We start from the raw sequence: 14,162 nt of genomic DNA, 5'->3' as shown, positions 1-14,162 counted from the left end.
AAGAACTAGAACCTTGCTATTCCAAGTGTGACCCATCTTCCACATCTGCATCACCTGGGAGCCAGCCAGAAATGCAGAAGCTTCTGGTCAAACCACCCTTGCATATAATTCCAGCCAGGCCCTGACCCATAAGAGTTGGACCCAGCTGTTTCATCTGCACTAGGAAGCCAAATGCAGCTAATTCTTCTGGGCCAGGGAGACGTTGGTCTGTTGCCTTGTGGAGTTTCAAGAGACTAGAGGAAGCTTTCTGTCCTGCATAGAGGGGCCAAGAGAGGTCCTCAGCTGTAGATTTATCTGTGGCCACTGGCTGCTGAAGCTTCCTGTCCTTGCTTTTACCCCCTCAGCTGACAGAACCCAGCAACTGGGATTTCAAACTGCAGTGGCCACCTGTTGCCTTTGTATCCCCAGTAGCACTTCACCACTTACGAAGGTATCGGCACCTCCCATTAATCAGGCCTCTCTGTGTACAGAGCCATGTAAGCTGTGTCCAGCACAACTCCAGAGGGCACCATTCACATACATATTTCTGAAACAAAAAACAAAAAACCTTCCCTTTCCCTCCACCCAACCATCTTCTTGTTATACCTCTTCCATACCGTCCACATTTGTCGCGCGTGCATTTTTCCCTGCTCTCCTGCAGATCACAACCTCTCCCCTCACTAGGCTCATTCCTGGGAGAGGTTGGACAGAGACTGCCAGTGCTTCAGGGTTGAGAAAAACAACCTTATTCCAGCAGGTTCCTCTGCCTGTCCTCAGGGCTCCAAGCACATACACAGACTCCAGCTTCTAGGTATCACTCAGGCATCTCCTGGCACAACCAAGCAAGTACTGTCCTGCAGTAAATGTGGAGACAGCAGTGAGGTTTTTTTTTTATTGTTTCAAAACTGAATACATGCAAAAGAGCCTTCAAGTCCTGCAAAAAATAAAAATTTTGTCCATATCACATACTACAAACTTCAGTGATTAAATGACTGTAGACCATACTTTCCTCCAGCCCATGCTCAACTAAAATACGCATGCATTAAACCTCATGAGGAAGCACTGATACTTCCACATTATCTATGATGGGTTTTAGCTCCAATAGCTGTGAGCCTGAGAAACTGCAAAATACATTGAATTTTCATGGAAACCTGACTGTTAATAAAAAGAGGTAAATCCATAATGAGGAACACTAATAAACACATAAAAAGATTCAGAAAGAGTCTTTAAGTTCCAGAATACTGTCAATGAGCCCCTTTTGTGAACCTCTTAACCAGTTTCTCAATTTTTTTTCTATGCCTACTTATTTATCATTACAAGAAAACCTTGGCATACATGCAAATTCCCCCAAAATATGTGATTTTTAAACTGTATTAAACCCGCCAGCAAAAACACTTTTCCCAGTCTTTCTCTCTATTAAGTCAACACAGCAGAAAAATAAAACTACTACATTGTGAAATGACCTTCTAGTGAGCAGAGAAGCTTAGGAAATGCTGTAAAAGGAAATTGAGGTATAGGGTAATATAAATTCAGGCCAAGAATCCTCCTGAAAACTGGATATAAAGTTCTAAATATAAATATTCAAGGGTGTGGCCAAGATGGCAGAGTAGGAAGACCTGAACTCATCTCCTCTTACAGACACATCAAAATTACAACTACTTACGGAGCAACTACTTATGAGAACAACCTGAAGACTAGCAAGAAAGATTTTCCACAACTAAAGATATAAGAAGGAGTGACGAGAGGGTAGGAGGGGTGGAGGTGGAGCTGCAGTCCCGTCCAGACCCACACTCCTGGGTGGGCAACCCACAAATGGGAGGATAATCACAATTGTAGAGGTTCTCTTCAAGGAGCGACCTAGAGATTATCATACTAAGTGAAGTCAGTCAGTAAGTGAAGTAAGTCGTATGATATCACTTACATGTGGAATCTAAAAAATGATACAAATAAACTTATTTATAGAACAAATACAGACTCACAGACATAGAGAACAAACTTATGCTTACCAAAGGGAAGAGGTGGGAGGAAGGGATGAATTAGGAGTTTGGGATTAGCAGATACAAACTACTATATATAAAAGAGATAAACAACAAGGTCCTACTGCATAGCACAGTGAACTACATTCAATATCTTGTAATAACCTGTAATGGAAAAGAATCTGAATATACATATATGTGTGTATGTGTGTGTGTGTGTGTGTATATATATATATATATATATATATATACATATATATATAACTCAATCACTTTGCTGTACAGCTGAAGCTGACACAAAATTGTAAATCAACTATAGTTCAATTTCTTTTTTTTTTTTTGGCTGTGTTGGGTCTTAGTTGTAGCATGCAGGATCTTCATTTGAGGCATGCGAGATTGTTCATTGAGGTGCGCACGCAAGCTTCTCTCTAGTTGTGGCGCGTGGGTTCCAGAGCACGTGGGCTCTGTAGTTCGCGGCACATAGGCTCTCCAGTTGAGGCATGCATGCTCAGTAGTTGTGGTGCCTGGGCTTAGTTGTCCTGCAGCATGTGGGATCTTAGGTCCTTAACCAGGGATTGAACCGGAATCGCATGCATTGTAAGGCAGATTCTTTACCACTGGACCACCAGGGAAGTACCCCCTGACCAGGGATTGAACACAGGCCACTGCAGTGAAAGCACTAAGCTCTAACCACTGGGATGCCAGGGAATTCCCAACTATACTTCAAGTTAAAAAAAGATACTAGGGAGCTAATTTGCCTGCTACAGCAATAATTATCCCCAAGCTTAGCACCATTATTTCAAGCACCCAACACAATGTCTGACACATAATATGTATTCAATAAACACTTATCAGTGATTGAATTAATTTTTTAATTTATTTATTTATTTTTGGATGTGTTGGGTCTTCGTTTCTGTGCGAGGGCTTTCTCTAGTTGCGGCGAGCGGGGACCACTCTTCATCCCGTTGTGTGGGCCTCTCACTATCATGGCCTCTCTTGTTGCAGACCACAGGCTCCAGACGCGCAGGCTCAGTAGCTGTGGCTCATGGGCCCAGTTCCTCCGCAGCATGTGGGATCTTCCCAGACCAGGGCTCGAACCCGTGTCCCCTGCATTGGCAGGCAGATTCTCAACCACTGCACCACCAGGGAAGTCCTGAATTAATTTTTAAAAAAGAATTTTAAAGATAAGCAAAAGCTAAAAGAGTTCACCACCACTAAACAAGCTTCTCTAAGCGGAAAAGAAAAGACTACAACTAGAAATATGAAAATAATGAAAAGGAAAATCTCATTGGTGAAATTAGAGTAAAGGTAGTAAGTAGATGGACCACTTACAAAGCCAGTATGAAGGTTAAAAGACAAAAGTAGTTAAATCATCTATTTCCACAATAAGTAGTTAAGGGATACACAAAACAAAAAGATGTAAAATATGATGTCAAAACATTAAATGAAAAATCTCACATAAACAAGCTAACTTAAAGGAACTAGAAAAAGAACAAACAAAACCCAAAGTTAGTAGAAGGAAAGAAATAACAAAGATCAGAGAGAAAGATAAATGAAATAGAGTCTTTATAAATACAACAATAGAAAAGATCAATGAAACTGAGAGCTGATTCTTTGAAAAGGTAAACAAACTTGATAAACTTTTAGCCAGACTCATCAAGAAAAAAAGAGAGAAGCTCAAATAAATAAACTCAGGTACAGCCAACACCACAGAAATACAAAGGATAAGAGATTGCTATGGGGACTTCCCTGGTGGTCCAGTGGTTAAGAATCCACCTTCCAATGCAGGGGACGCAGGTTCGATCCCTAGTCAGGGAACTAAGATCCAATATGCCACAGGACAACTAAGCCCACGCGCTCTAGACCCTGCACACTGCAACTACTGAGCCCGCATGCCCTGGAGCCCATGTGCCACAGCTGAAGGTAAGTTCACACACTGCAACAAAGAGCCCATGCACTGCAACAAAAGATCTCACATGCCGCAACAAAGATCCCATGTGCCACAAGTAAGACCTGATGCAGCCAAATAAATAAATAAATATTTTTTTAAAAAAGAGATTACTATGAACAATTATACACTAATAAAATGGGCAACTATGAGAAGTGGATAGGGCTTCCCTGGTGGCACAGTGGTTGAGAGTCCGCCTGCCGATGCAGGGGACATGGTTCGTGCCCTGGTCCAGGAAGATCCCACATACCGCGAAGCGGCTGGGCCCGTGAGCCATGGCCGCTGAGCCTGCGCTTCCGGAGCCTGTGCTCCGCAACAGGAGAGGCCACAATGGTGAGAGGCCCACATACCGAAAGAAAAAAAAAAGTGGATAAATTCCTAGAAAAATATAATCTCCCAAGACTAAATCAGGGAAAAATAGAAAATATGAACACACCAGGACCAGACAGCTTCAAAGTTCAAACTCTTTAAAGAAAAGTTAACACCTAACCTTCTCAAACTATTCCAAAATTGAAGAGGATAGAACACTTCCGAACCCATTCTATAAGACCAGCATCACCTTGATACCAAAATCAAAGACACCACACAAAAAAAGAAAATTACAGGCCTATACCACTGATGAAAATAGATGCAAAAATTCTCAACAAAATATTAGCAAATCAAATTCAATAATATATTAAAAGGATCATACACCATGATCAAGAAGTATTTATCCCAGGGATGCAAGGATAGCTTAACATCCACAATTCAATCAATGTGATACACCATATTAACAAATTGAAGAATAAAAGTCATATGATTATCACAAGTTTGTGAAAGAGCTTTTGACAAAATTCAACATCCATTTATGGCCAAAATTCTCAACAAAATGAGAATGGGGGAACATACCTCAACATAATAAAAGCCATATATGACAAACCTACAGCCAACATACTCAGTGGTGAAAAGCTGAAAGCATTTCCTGTAAAATCAGGAACATGACAAGGATATCCACTCTCACCAGTTTTATTCAACAAATTATTGTTGCTAGGAAGTCCTAGCCAGAACAATAAGACAATATAAATAAATAAATAAATGGAATCTAATTGGAAAGCAATAAATAAAACTGTCCCTGTTTGCAGATTTCATTATATTTATGTATATAAAATATATATAATACCTAATTATATGTGTGTGTGTTTGTGTATATATATATATATATTTTATATATATATATATTTTTTTTTTTTTTTTTTGGTAAGCATGTATATTCCTAAAGAGACCACCAAAAACTATTAGAACTGAAAAATAAATTCGGTAAAGCTGCAGGATACAAAATTAATACATGGAAATCTGCTGTGTTTCTATACACTAACAGTGAAGTATCAGAGAAGTTAAGAAAACAATCCCATTTATAATTTAATCAAAAAGAATAAAACACCTAGGAATAAATCTAACCAAGGAAGTAAAAGACTTAGAAAACTATAAGACACTGATGAAAGAAATTGAAGATGACACAAACAAATGGAAAGATATACCACGCTTACGGATTGGAAGAATTAATATCATTAAAATCACCATACTACCCAAGGCAAATCTACAGATTCAATGCAATCTCTATCAACTGGAACAAATAATTCTAAAACATGTAAGGAAATACAAAAGACCCTGAATAGCCAAAATGAACTTTAGAAAGAAGAACAAATCACACTCCCTGATTTCAAACTATACTAGAAAGCTACAGTAATCAAAACAGTATGGTAGTAGCACAAAAACAGACACATAGATCAATGGAACAGAATAGAGAGTTCAGAAATAAACCCACACACTTATGGTCAGTTAATCTACAACAAAGGAGGCAAGAATATACAATGGAGAAAAGGTAGTCTCTTCAGCAAGTGGTGTTGGGAAAACTGGACAGCTACATGCAATAGAATCAGACTGAACTACTTTCTCATGCCAAATAGAAAAGTAAACTCAAAATGGATTACAGACTTTAATGTAAGATTTGAAACCATAAAAATCCTGGAAGAAAACAGAGGCAGTACACTCTTAGACATTGGTCTTAGAAATATTTTTTTAGATGTCTCCTCAGGCAAGGGAAACATAGAAAAAATAAAATAAACAAATGGGACTACATCAATCTAAAAAGCTTTTGCACAGTGAAGGAAACTATCAACAACATGAAAAGGCAGCCTACTGAATGGGAGAAGTTATTTACAAACAATATATCTGATATGGGGTTAATGTCCCAAATATACAAAGAATTTATACAACTCAACATCAAAAAAAAAAAACCCATTAACAAATGGACAGAGGACCTGAATTGACATTTTTCCAAAGAAGGCATACAGATGGCCAAGAGACACATGAAAAGACACTCAACATCACTAATCATCAGGGAAATGCATATAAAAACAACATAAGATACCACCTCACACCTGTCAGAATGGCTATCATCAAAAAGACATCAAATAACAAGTGTTGGAGAGGATGAGGAGAAAAAGGAACCCTCATGCACTGTCAGTGGTATTGTAAATTGGTGCAGCCACTATGGAAACAGTATGGAGGTTCCTCAAAACATTAAAAAATAGAACTGCCTTACAATCCAGCAATTTCACTTCTGGGAATCTACCCAAAGAAAAGAAAAACACAAATTTGAAAAGATATATGTACTCCAGTGTTCATTGCAACACTATTTACAGTAGCCAAGATATGGAAGCAACCTACGTGTCCACTGATAGATGAATGGATAAAGAAGATGTGATACACACACACACACACACACAGGAATATTACTCAGCCATAAAAAAATGAAATCTTGCCATTTTCAACAATATGGGTGCATCTAGAAGGTATGCTAAGTGAAATAAGGCAGAGAAAGATAAATCCCGCATTATCTCACTTATATGTGGAATAGAAAAAACAAAACAAGCAAGCAAACAAAACAAAACAAAAAAACAGACTCATAGATACAGAGAACAAATATGTGGTTGCCAGAAGGCAGATGGGTGAGGGGGTCAGCAAAATAGGTGAAGGGGATTAAAAGGTACAAACCTCCAGCCATATAAGAAATAAGTCACAAGGATGTAGTAAACAGCATAAGGAATATGGTCAATAATATTGCAATAACTTTGTATGCGGACAGATGGTTACTCGACTTATCTTGGTGATCATTTCATAATGTATGAAAATATCAAGTAATTATGTAGGACACCTGAAATTATCATAATAGTGTATGTCAACTATATTTCAATAAAAAATAGAAATTACTTTCATGAAGAAAAAATATATATATTCAGATACAAACATAAGAATACACATTTTCCATGGAGGAAAAAATTTTTAAAGGAAAGGGGTGCTATATATTATGGATAATCCAGAAAATTAAAGGCATTTAATCAAATTAGCTTAACTGTTCCACCCTAAAATGGTAGATGGAAGTAATTTTAAAGAGAAAAAAGACAGAAAGAAACCCATCTTTATAATTGGCAGCATCTCTGGAAGTGGTTCCTTTTAAACTACTGAATTAGAATGTAAGAATGTTGCTAGTAAAAATGGGTTGTATTTTATCTGAACAATAGTTTAAGCCTTTTCAATAACATGGCCACAACTCATGAAAACATGTAACTCAGTTTCTTTTGAACATGGTTTTCATGGGTTAATAACTTTTTTTTAGCTCTGAGGAATGGAACAAACTAAATACCAGAAAGAGAAAAGCAGTCTGAAACTCAACATTAAGGAGAATCCTGACTAGGGTAAGCACAGCTAGAGATAAAAAGGGTTAGAACGGGGGTGTCCTAGTAAGTAATCTCAAAGGTAACCCAGGGCACAACCTACGGTTAGTTCATCAGATTCCAAGAGAGATTTGTGACTAGGCTTATTATCTCTTTCACTCCCAAAGACTTCAGCTACTTTCCAGATATTTCATTCCCCACCCAGGCCCTTAGACTGTACTTGATTTATTTTTGATGTTATGGTTTTTAAAATCAATGGTTCTCAATCCTAGATGCACTTCATTATAACCCAGGAAACTTAAAAAAGAAATTATCAACGCCTGCCTCCCCTCCAGCACTCTGATTTAATTTGTATGGATGGGACCAGCCCCAGGTGATTCTAACTTGCAACAAGGGTTGAGAATCACTGGTTGGAGAACAATCCAAACAGGTTAAAATTATGTAAAGAAGGAGGCACTATAATTGGGCTAAATAAATTTACAAGGCTAGGCAAGGTGCCTCAAGTTCCTGCAATCAGATATAAGATGGTACTTTCAGGATTCCAGATTTTTTTCCATCAAATTGAGACTCAATTGCTGAGAGAAATCTATTTGCCCATAATGTTCAAATTTTTACAAAGTTCAGCACTTCACCTGTGAGACAGAAGCAAAAACAGTAGAATTAAAGGTAATCTATTCCACCTAGCATTCAAAATGTGATAAACAAGAAAATGTGATAAACAAGGAAATGTGGAGCAGGGTGCATAATATTATGATTTTTACTACTAACCATAAGAGTAAAATCAAAGCTACCATTTACTGAGTGCCAATTACTGTATTAAGCACAGTAACCCTTTCCAAGGGTGACCTCATTGAAAATTTAAAACATGATTAAAGCAATAGAAATTATTACCCACCTTTCACAGATAATAAGAAAATTGAGGCTCAAAGAGATTACCTCACTTTCCCCAGAGTCACACAGCAAATAAGTGGAAAAACCAAGATTAGAATCCAGGTCTTCTGCTCTCTAGAGCCCATTCTCTTAATCACCATTATCTCTGACCTAGAACACTGAAGAGTCTCCTAAGTACTTGCTACTCAAAGGATAGTCCATAGACCAGCAGCAACAGCCTGCTGGTGCTGGCCCATTCCAGTTCTGCTGGCCCATTCCAGATCTGCTGAATCAGACTCCACATTTTAAGATCAGCGGGAGATTCACATGCACATTAAAGTTAAAGAAACGCAAGACTATCTGGTTTTCCCACATTATTACCTCTCACAAATTCATCATCCATACTGCATCCAAAGTCTTTAAAAAACAAATCCAATAATTTTATTTCTCCACTTGAGACTTTTAAATGGTTTCACAAATACCCTTGGAATAAAGTCCAAAATTCTTTTGCAATACAGATAACTGGACTCTGCATAATATCACCCATGCCTGCCTCTGCAGCCTCATCTCTCCCACCTCCCCCATTCAGTGATTTGTATACCCCAAGCACAAAGACTTTTCTGCTCATCAAATCCCAACACACTCCACCTTCCTTGCTTCTTTCCTTCAAGTTCTTCCCTGCTTAGAATATACCACAACCCACCACCATGACCACCTCCATGTCAGCCACATTCAAGGCTGTATCTCCACTGCATAACAGTGCAGTGCCTGGCACAGAGCTAGGAGCAGGATAAATGTGCTCAATAAATACATGCTTAAGACAACTTGACCGAGGGCCTCAACTGTTTCCTTCGTTCATCTGCTCTTTGCTCTCGCTATGATCCTCATTTCATTTCTCCTTCCCTATCCCCAGCATCACCCCTCTTCTGTAACTCACCTCTCTATCAGTAACCTCATGGCTACTGAAGTTGTCAGCTTTAGAAAGAAGCACTGCCGTGTCCACATAGCCACTGCCCCGGGATTACTCACCAGCTGGATGACAACTGCTTCACTTTAACCCTGAGGCTCCTGGGATAGGCCCAGTCCTTTCCAGAAGTGGACAGAAGGCCCTACTGACCGTTTTTCAACCCAAGATTTAATATATAGATGAAACCAGAGATCAGGGACCTCTCAGCAGTCAATGAAGAGCCAAAAGCTTCACTATCTCTCTGCCTACACAAGACACTTTCACTGAGCTGACAAGATGGATTATCAAGAGTTGCAGTTAACTTCATAGTTTATATGTGATGGCCAAGCTTGCTACTCTAAGAAAACAAATGACAAGACCCTTTTATAAAACAGATATCTGCCTCCAGTTTAAATCCCGAGTAAATATATTTTCATATACACATTTACATTAATAATGACAAAAATAAGATCTACTCATCTATTAAATGCAAGCTATTGAGCACCTGACATGCTCAAAGCTTTAAACACACTATCTTATTTAATCTTTATCATCACTTTATGCGGTAGAATGCTTATTATCCTTGCTTTACAGAAGAGGAAACCAAGGGCTTAGTAACATGCCTAAGAGGCAGGGCTGGGATTTCAGTCATAGGCCTTCAGACTACCACTCTCTATTGCTTCTCTATGTTTTGCTATTTGGATCACTTTCTCATCTTAGAAGTCACAGACTTGGACATTCCCAAAGCAACAGTCCCTCAGAGGATGACCTCAAAAGCTGTAGCAACAGCTTGTATTTCAAAGCTGCCTTTCTGCATTAAAAGAGAAAACTGAGATTCAGGGGGAAAATGTGGAAATAGAGCTCAAAGGTGCTTATGAATGCAATTCCACAAATACTTTTTCAGTGTCTACTAGTGGTCACGCACTTTGCTGGAAGCTGACTGATCAGACTGTCATTTAGGAGAGTGCTGGTGGGACAGAGGGTGACCAGGAGAACATCTCCCATAATGACTATCTCAGGAACGTTTAGCCAGTAATTTATAAAACTGCTACTTTATTATCTAATTATGTAGAAATCATCTTTCACACACAAGAGGTGAGAGTAATCTGCTTTATCTGTGAATACATAATTGAAAGGGCCAATGTGTCTTCTAAAACAAAAGTTTTATATAATTCCATCAACTCATGTGTTCATTTATGTTACCCTATATTAGAGGATTAGATTTTAACATATGTGAATGCAAACACAATGTCAGATTTTGTTCTCGTGTCTTACAGGACAAAAGAGAAAAGAGTATTGGGAGCCAAGACAAGACTAATTCCCAAAATACAAATGGAACATATTGAAGCTGCATGTACATTAATAGAAAGAGAGCTGCATGTACACAGAAACATTTCCTAAAGCATTCCACCAAACATGTACAGGAATAAGGCAAGGACAAGGATACTAAGTAAAATAAAGCATGAGCCTAAAAGGTCACATACGGGACTATGAGGCCTCCAGAACCCTGCCTCCTTGCAGAAACAGAATGCTTCTGACACAAGGGCATGAGATGAAGGCTGTGAATGTTGTACCTCAATTCCCTAATTTTTTAAATTAAAAAGTTAGATTAGATGATTTATAAGGTCCTTCTAGCCCTAACCCATTAGCTACTTTTCATCCATGAGGCCCTGTACCTAAAGAGAGATGAGCTATATGTTCAGAAAACATTTGTTGAATTCATGAAATATTACGTTACCAATAATAAGAAAAGAGACTTTACAACAATTGGTCCTGGTCTGTGGCCTAGGAAGAACAAATTAGGAGAGAAACCATTATCTAAACAGCTTCACATATGGTGTCCCTGCTAGCTGTCTGCTGGTAGAATGAAAATAACCCTGGACTTGGAAACAAGACGTTCGGGTCTAGTCTCATCCCTGACACAGACCAGCTGTGTGACCTTGGGCAAACTGCTTCACCACCTGCACCAGTTTCCTCATCTCTAAAATAAAAGTATTATAAAACTCTATATAGCTAACATTTGTGGAACCTCTACTATATGCCAGGAACTGTTCCAAGATCTTTGCCTTAGATTTAAATGATCTCAAAGGTTTTTGCAGCACTACCGTTTAGTGTTTAACTACAGAGGCAACATGGTATAGTGGAAAGATTCCAAATTCCGTACTCAGAAAGCTCGGGCTCCCTCCACCTCCATAAGATAGAGTCTTTTTCTAAGCAGAGTCTGTCAAGCAGACTGGGTTACAATCTCGGTAGTTCTATTCACTAGCTTAGTTAACTTCGACACGTTGCTCAACTTCCCTATTTCCTAGCCTTAGTTTTCTAATATGGAAAATGCGTATGAAAATGGCTATTTCTCTCATATAGCGCTTGAGAGGATTAAACTATAACTAAATGTAATATCTACTTATTTATAAAAGATATATTACATTTTATTACTAGGTGTGTGACCGTGTACAAATCGTCTTCTCAAGTTTTTTTCTTATCTACAAATGGGAGATACAGTATTATTACGAGAGATAGTATGAACATGCTCTGTAAACTGTTGAGTGTTAGCACTGTTTGAAAGCATGCATAATTCCTAAGATACTTAGAAAAGCGTATACAATAAACCCCCACGTAGTACTTGGAAGAGCGTATACAATCAAAAACAACAAAAAGACATTTTTGCTAAACATATTTCACTACACCCGGCTCGCAGCTAGTGGACGCAGGGCAAGCAGCCAAGAACGCAGGGCCACATGGAAGTTGTAGTTCCGAGTCAAGGGGCTGCTCCAGAGAACTGCTGGAAGTGAGACTTCAACTCCCAGGAGACACCTCGCCAAGCCAAATGACACGCTGGGAGATGGAATACCAACCCTCCGGGAAACTAGAGCCGGGACTACAACTCCCAGAAGCCTCCGCTGCCCTGGGCCGCTGGCGGTAAGATGGAGCCAGAAAATAGAGAGTTCAGGTACAGGACCTTAACAGGTGCGAGTCGGGGCCGCTTTCGGTAGTCCCGGACCCAGCAAGGATCTGAGCCTTTCTAACATGACCACAGGCTGTATTCTATGCCAATCCCAAGCACAGTTCTGAGAGACGCACAATAATAAAAGTTTGAATGTGGCAAATTTTCACAAGCAAGACTTCATCTAGATTTCAGCTCCTGGCAGCTCCTTGGGCCACTTAGGCAGGGAGCGTTAAGTTCTTTTTTCCCCGGTAAGCACTGAGTGGCTGGTCATACAGCAGAGGCAGAATTTGATCCTAGAGAGGAAGCTGCAAATCCAGCTCCAGTTCCACTAACCGGCCTTTTTCCCCCACATGAACACACCTTAAAAATCCCCGCATGTTTTCATATAAAAACTACATTAGGGCTTCCCTGGTGGCGCAGTGGTTGGGAGTCCGCTTGCCGATGCAGGAGACGCGGGTTCGTGCCCCGGTCCGGGAGGATCCCGCATGCCGCGGAGCGGCTGGGCTCGTGAGCCATGGCCGCTGAGCCTGCGCGTCCGGAGCCTGTGCTCCGCAAAGGGAGAGGCCGCGGCAGTGAGAGGCCCGCGTACAGCAAAAAAAAAAAGAAAAAAAACCTACATTAAGCCATAAAATAGATGTAAGGAAGTCCAACAGAGTACTGATTTCTCCCACCATAATGAATTATTTTTTTGTGTCTTTTAAATGCTAAATGTAAAATTCTCTCCCAAAATATTGCCTTCCCCGTGTCCTGCCTAGCTCCTCCTCCTGGACACTTGTTCAAACCCTCCTCCCTCCCCCTGGGGAACCCAGAGCTGGATGTTTAACACACATCTGTTGGGGCACAGAGTCCTGCTACTTGACAGTAAAACTGAAAAAAATCCAAAAGCGGCCCATGCCAACTACACCACCAGAGCCAGGAGCTGGGGCGTCCCCTGGAACCGCTGGCATGCCCCCATGCCTCAGTTTACCCACTTACAAAATGCGGCGGAGGAGGGGCGGGTTAGGGTTAGGGCCGGTGCTCAGGAAGTGGCCGTGAGAAGGTGAGGTGAGGTGGGAGGGTCCTCCCGACAGACCCCTCACTACCTCCCAACGAGCTGCGTGGACCCAGTCAGTCCCCGCTCCACTGGACCACCGGAGTAATGATGAGACACGCGCGAAACCCCGGATCTGCGCCACAGAAACACTGTTCGACTTGGGCTTGCCCCCGCCCCTACCTTCCAAGATCTTGGCAGCTGGGAAGTGAAAGGCAGAGGGAGGGAGTGCGGGGCAGAAGCAGTTCCCGGGCGTGTGCCCACGAGAGTGGCTGCCTGAGGGACCCAGGAGCAGAGGACAAAACGCCTCTCCACTGGACGGAGCGGAGCAAGGACTACAACTCCCAGACGGCCCCGCGGCGGGGAAGGGCCCCAACATGGCTACTCGTCTGGGGACAGACGCTCGGGCCAATAGCCGCAGAGCACGTGCTTATACCGGGCCAATCAAAAGCCATAATGACAAAAATCCCTGTTTAGGGGACGGGAAACACTGTCGCTCTCTGGAAAGAAGCTGAGGTGAGAATTCCCTCAGAAAGGGATTTCGTCATAATCCACACAATCTTTGTTTTTTACCAAATGTAGAAAGTAACATGATTGTTTAGGCTGTGCTGCATTTTTGCTTCCTTCTTTCCTCCCACACGCGCTCAACTTACCCACCCCTCACTGCTCCTCACTGTCTGAATTTCCTTTCGCTTCGTTTCCTCACTCTGGATCTTTTTTGATTCCTAAAGCCTTCCTTTCTTTTGTTTC

At 40.8% G+C, this 14,162-nt stretch overlaps 1 protein-coding gene across 15 annotated transcripts in view; it reads right to left on the bottom strand.

Moving 5' to 3' along the window:
- The window catches only part of FHIT (fragile histidine triad diadenosine triphosphatase), a 1,448,428-nt gene extending 1,434,688 nt beyond the window's left edge, over window positions 1-13,740 (bottom strand). For all 15 annotated transcript variants that reach the window (XM_049715382.1, XM_049715384.1, XM_049715385.1 and 12 more), the window contains exon 1: window positions 13,596-13,740. The gene's annotated coding sequence lies outside the window, so the exon portion shown is untranslated. The remainder of the gene's footprint in view (window positions 1-13,595) is intronic.
- Window positions 13,741-14,162: the final 422 nt, after the last annotated feature.

The sequence above is a fragment of the Orcinus orca genome, chromosome 10, assembly GCF_937001465.1.
Source record: "Orcinus orca chromosome 10, mOrcOrc1.1, whole genome shotgun sequence".
Taxonomy (NCBI): Eukaryota; Metazoa; Chordata; class Mammalia; order Artiodactyla; family Delphinidae; genus Orcinus; species Orcinus orca.
The sequence above is the reverse complement of the archived record's forward strand: the minus strand, read 5'-3'. Positions and strand labels throughout refer to the sequence as shown.